The sequence below is a fragment of the Leptonychotes weddellii genome, chromosome 7 (genome assembly GCF_054177405.1).
Source record: "Leptonychotes weddellii isolate Sample4059 chromosome 7, ASM5417740v2, whole genome shotgun sequence".
Taxonomy (NCBI): domain Eukaryota; kingdom Metazoa; phylum Chordata; class Mammalia; order Carnivora; family Phocidae; genus Leptonychotes; species Leptonychotes weddellii.
This window is the reverse complement of record NC_138375.1, coordinates 68,187,964-68,194,184: the sequence shown is the minus strand read 5'-3', so window position 1 is coordinate 68,194,184 and position 6,221 is coordinate 68,187,964.

Genomic DNA, 6,221 nt, shown 5'->3' with positions numbered 1-6,221 from the left:
AAACATCCTGTCCATTATTCATGTCTTTTCTAAAAACAGCTATATTGAGGTTTAACTCATATACCATGAAGTCACTAACTGTATGGGTACAAATCAGTGATTGTTTTAGTCCGTGTACAGAGTTGTGAATCCATTGCCACCATCTAGTTTTAGAACTTTTCCATCAACCTCCAAATTTTCTTTGAGCCCATTTGTAATCAATTGTTACCCTTGCTCCTCCAAGCACAGGCAATCACACATCTGTTTTCTGTTCCTATTAATTTGCCATTTCCGGACACTTCATATAAGTAGCATCATACATTCTGGTCTTTGTGATTAGCTTCTTTTACTTAAGGTAATATTTTCAAGTTTCATCCATGTTGTAGCACTTACTAGTTCTTCATTCCTTTTGATTTTTTAGCTATATTCTGTTATATGAATATGCATCATTTAGTTCATCCATTTACAAGATAATGGAGATTTTTCCTGCAATTTTGGTCTATTCTGAATAATGCTACTATAAACATTTGTGCATAGGTCTTCATCTGGGCACATGTTTTCATTCTCTTTGGTAGATTACTAAGAGTGAAATCGCTGGGCCATATGGTAAGTTTATCTTTAACTTTACAAGAAACTGCCAAACCGTTTTCCAAAGTAGCTATACCATTTTACATTCCCACCAGTAGTGTCTGAGTGTTCTAGATTCTCTACACCCTCACCAACGCTCTATAGTGCTTGTCTTGTTGATAAAACTGCTGTCCTACTAGGCATTTAGTAGAATCTCCTGGTGATTTTAAATTGCATATCTCTGATGCCTGATGGTGTAGAACATCATCCTGACCAGAGCTTCTTAACCAATTTTAGGTAATGACTTTCTTTGAGATGCAGATGAAAACTATGGACCCTCTTGCCCCACCCCCAATACATGTATGTGTGCATATACACATGTGTGCACATAAACACGTGGGTGTAAATACATGTGTGTACATGAATGCACATGTGTGGGCACATGTGAATACATATGTGTATATGTGTGCATGTAAATGCATATGCAAAAATTTTCTTGCCACTTATGGGTAGATGGATGTAAGAATATTCTTCGACTAAAAATAATATCTCAGAGTTGTATGGCACTTTAGTTTATAAAACATTTCCATGGGCTCTGTCTTTTTTATTTTTTATGACTATTCTATAAAATAGGAAGCCAATGTTATCCCCATTTTCCAGAGGAAGAAACTGAGTTTCAGTGATGTATCCCATGGTTACATAGACAGAAACAGAACTTAAACACTGGTCTTCTCGCTCTGTCTTCTACACTATTTCTCCCATGTGTTTGGCTTCTTGGGCCATGGAAATTTGGGAGACTGCTGGATCTTAGCATCAGCACTTGAAGGCTGTAGTATTCAACATTTTGGGAGACAGAGTGTCTCCTGAAGCCATCAACTTTTCTGGAATAGAGACAGAGATGCAGAATTTTGATCTGTTTTAGTAAATATAAGAAAAGTAGCACATTTTGTAATAATTGTACATGGTCAATACTATGACATTAGAAACCAGAAGAATATATTTTCATTTGCTTTAATAAGGATAAAGGCTTTACATGCCTATAAATAATGGCTATTTATTTATATCATTTTCTCAGGAGGATTGCAAACTACAAAAAGAAATGGGGAAACATAAAGCTGAGAATTTTATTCTCTTGAGAAGTGAGCGATGTGCTCATTTACTAAGAGCAAACGTTCACTGGGTTTGCTTTCCTTTGGGCCCATTATATAGATAAGATGATATGTTGGTCTCTCAGTATTAGTACCATTAGGTTACTCAAGAGCTACCATGTTCTCCACGTCCTTTGCTGTAGGAGAATGTAAAGGACTACCCTTGTATGGCATGTGACACACAACAAAGAACAGTACCTAAAGTCACTTATGAGGCTCTTTTTCCTCTGCTCAAGTATCAGCTTTGTGAGAAGAATGAATGATTGATGAATGGACTAGATTAAAAAAAATGAATGCTACTGTCTCTTACATGGCCTCTATCATGGCCCAGATTCCATTTGACTAATCTCAGTGGCTGCCTCATTGCCCGTGATTATGAGCCTGCTGTGGCCCTGGGAGCAGCTACAATAAGACCATAGACACAGAGCCTGTGTAGTGGGTGTGGGGACTCTTGCAGCTGTGCTTATTCGTCTTACTCTTTTCTCTCAGTTTCACCATCCAAGAACCTTTAAACTCCACTCTTATGGAGATACAGGGTTTGGAAAATGTTCTCATTTTAGTCTGATCCTAACAGTGCTTGGTCTGTCGTTCCATACTCCCTGATCAAATGTTTTTTTGGGATAAAGAACAACTAGAACCCCATTTTGTCTTACTGCCATGCCCTTGGGATCATCATCTCTTCCCTTAAGCAAAACTCAATCCTCAGTTTAATTCTTAAATGGGTTCTGTTTGATTCCTTCCCTCTGGCTCTGGCAAAAGTCTCACTTATGTCGGTATTGAAAACAATAAAGATTTCTTTAAGACCCGTTTCCCCACAACTTTATATTCTCCTTTCCAAGGCATGGAAAGGCTCTAGCTTCATTTTTCTCTTCCTGAGCCAAAACAGAGATCCAGCTGCTTCGTGTGTGCAAGATTGAGTAAAATAGAAGAGATGCTGAATAGAACAATACCAAGGGGGGGGGGGGAGGGTGCGCCTGGGTGGCTCAGTCCTTACGCGTCTGCCTTCGGCTCAGGTCATGATCCCAGAGTCCTGGGATCGAGCCCTGCATCAGGGTCCCTGCTCAGCGGGAAGCCTGCTTCTCCCTCTGCCTCTCCCCCTGCTTGTGTTCCCTCTCTCGCTGTGTCTCTCTCTGTCAAATAAATAAAAAATCTTTAAAAAAATTATAAAAAAAGAAAAGAACAATACAACGGAATTGTTTAGTGAGGTCCAGAAGCTCTCGACTGGGAATAAAGGAACTTGGGCCTTGGTGGCCTTGGATACTGTTGACATTGCCTATCGTGGAAATAAGACTTTTATGGAAATAATCCCGAAGGTCAGACTGCTCAGAAAAGGGAAATAGTAATTAATAATAATGACAAAACCCAACCCAGAGTGAATCTATTTCTAAATTAAATTATTTCTATAAAAAATACAGACAAGGACATTTGTATCTGTCTGCAACTTGGGCTCTCTAGTAAAATACAATTACCTACAGAGGTTTTTAGTTATTTGCTTTGGTCCAAATTTTGGTTTCAGCTTGGAAGAAATATTTTGTGGTTGTGCCTCTTTGTCTAAGGAGAGAGAAAATGTGGGGACACTATACCAGCATATTTCACTTTATCTGAAGGTGCAGCCATGAAAATCTACAAACTCAGAAGGAGGAGAAAGGCATCTTTAGCCATGAAAAAGAGCTAATTCTCAGTGGGGAAAACAGAGCGAAAATATATTTAGAGGGAAAGAAAGCATGTCCTAAAGCAGAACAGCACATGAAAGGTACATAAAATATACATCTAGAGAGCTATATTTAAAGCTAGCAGATTGAAGCAGAATTGAAGAGTGTCTCTCAGAGCCTCAGTAATGATGACCAGAGCCTTTTATCTGTAGGCAACAGTTTGGAGGCATCTCCTCCTCACTGGTGTCTGAAAACCATCACTCTCGGATAGCTGTGAGCCTCTGTCCATGTCATAGCTGATTGGATCCAGAGGGTAGCAAAGCCTGCCAAGGTAAGAAGGAGAGGCACAAGGGGGCTTTCACTGTAGTGACATTTGCTATCTTGGTCCTTGATTAAATGGAAGTCTTGACCCTAGGGGCTACACTCCCCTCACGACACCACTCAACATTATTACATACATGTATGTATTTGTTTATTTATACTTTCCTTTTTTTCCCTCCAAGTAGGCAAGAAAGCATGGATGAAGAACAGAGGACAGAAGGTGAAGAGAACATGCAAGTCAAACTCTTGTTTGTGGGTGGTACTGAGTTCCCTGTCAACGCTTTGTGAATTTAACATTTCTCGTTTCACTTTTATCAAGAAATTGAGATGATGACAATTTTCTTCCCCGTAGTTGCAGCAACTCTTGTCCGACTAGAAGTATGGTTACTGCTCTTTCCCTCCTTTTATAGTGCCTGGCTGCCACCAACAGCAGCAGAGGTAACTGGCTGCAAACTCGGGATTTTGTGCTTTTCTTTTCAGTTCGTCTGGAGTGGGGAACCATGCTTTAGGAATGATAAAAACATGCTGGCAGCATCATGTTGTTTCCTGGCACCAGGGAGATTCCTGGCTCCAGGAGGCACAGGCGGCTTTGGGGGCTGGAGGAGTTGATGTGCACACAGACCTACGAGTCACGCTGCTCCCAGACAGACGGGCTTCCTGCGGAGAAGTTAGTGAGGTGGAGGGGTGGCAGTGATATTGGAGTCCGAGCTGCCCAGGCTTTACAGCTTTGGAGAGATGCTTCTGGCCTCGAGCACATGTCCCATTTGTCACCATTTTCCTTGGCTCCTAAACTGTCCTTGAGAGCATAGCAACTACCACCCAGTCAAAACAGCAAGACTGGGAAGAAGTTAATCTGAGTTATCCGCGTGACCTTTCCAAAGTTGTCAAGAAGTTACCAGGTGAACTGTAAAACCAAGATAGTCTACATCTTAGGCTCTGCCACTGAATGTTTGTCCTACAAGCTTTCCCTCTGAATTTGGTGTATTTTTGGTTTGGAGGTGGATTCTAGAGCCAGACAAGCTGGGTTTGAAGCCTCACGTCTGTGGCCTTGGGCAACTTACTTAAAACTCTGTGCTTCAGTTTCCTTATGAAACAAGATTTAGTTAATACATAGGTAAACTGTTCAGAACACTACCAGGCATTTCATAAGTGATGTATAAATGTTAACTTTCATTATTTTTATTTATTTATTTTTTGTTAACTTTCATGATTATATAGAAATTTGATGAAAGTGGGGAGTAAGAACTGGAAAACTTGTTAACCAAGATTCCTTTCTTTTTAAATTTATTTATTTACTTTTTAAAAAGATTTTATTTATTTGAGAGAGAGAGCATGAGCAGGAGTGGGGGTAGTTTGGAGGGGCAGAGGGAGAAGGAGAAGCAGACTCCCTGCTGGGCAGGGAGCCCGATGTGGGGCTCGATCCCAGAACCCTGAGATCATGACCTGAGCCGAAGGCAGACGCTTAACCATCTGAGCCATCCAGGCTCCTCCCAGCATCTGCCTTTGTAAGAATAAGGCGAGATCATCTATGTAAAGTGCACATAACAATGAGGTTTCTTCCTTCCCACATCTGGGCTCCATTTTCAGTTGAAGTGCAAAGGAATTGTCGCTACAATATCCCTAGGACTCTGGACTCTGTAAGAGGCAAGTTCTGCTCCAGAACCAGCAGTGGTTGTCACTGAAAGGAGGGCTGGGTTGGGCTTGGCTGGGCTGGGCTGGGGCACAGGTGGGGATGGGGATGGGGCTGGAGCAGAGGAAGAAGGCAGAGGGGAGAAGGGGAGGGAGTCTGGGTGATGTCACTGTCTTATCTTGGAAAGGAGTTGTGATGATCTCAGTCGCTGGCTCCGGTGCCTGGATTCCTGTTAATCTGCCCCTTACTCAGAGATTCGGAGGTTTCAGTATTTGCTTCTGGTTATACTTAGACCTAGAATCTCCCACAGCCCACAGATAGAGGCTGTCTGTTGCATGAGCCAGGCACTTACTAATGGCTCTGCCTTCCTCTGTGATCATGTCTTGAGGCAGCTGCCTTTTGGCCCAGTCATGCCTGGATTAACATCCCGGCTTTAATGAATTTCTTTCTCCTTACTACCCTCTCTCTCTCCCTTCCTTCCTCCAGTGCTTACTGACTGTACCTTCTGCCAGACTTCGTTCTAGGCACAAAGACCCACCATGGACTTTATTAGCCTTAGACTGATTTGCTGGTCTTCAGCCAGTCTCATTCTTGACAACAATTCCTAGGCCCCTTTTCTGGCCATGTTCTTAGGTCCCGGGATTCCCAAACCCAACGTGCCCATTGTTACTCATGGTTTTTTGCCTGCCTCATTCTGCCCTATTCTGACTCTCATTATGAAAGGGGTTACCCAGTTCTTCTAAGAGGGAGTGTTCTGGTTCTCAGTGGATTCAGATGTTTATCCAGACACACAATAGCATACTCAGCCCTTCAGAGTAGAGGGAAAGTAGTTCTCTAATCTCTTTGCAGATCTCCCCTGCTTTCGTAAGTTAGGGTGTGTTATGGACTAAATGGTTGTGTCCTCCCCCAAATTCATATGTTGAA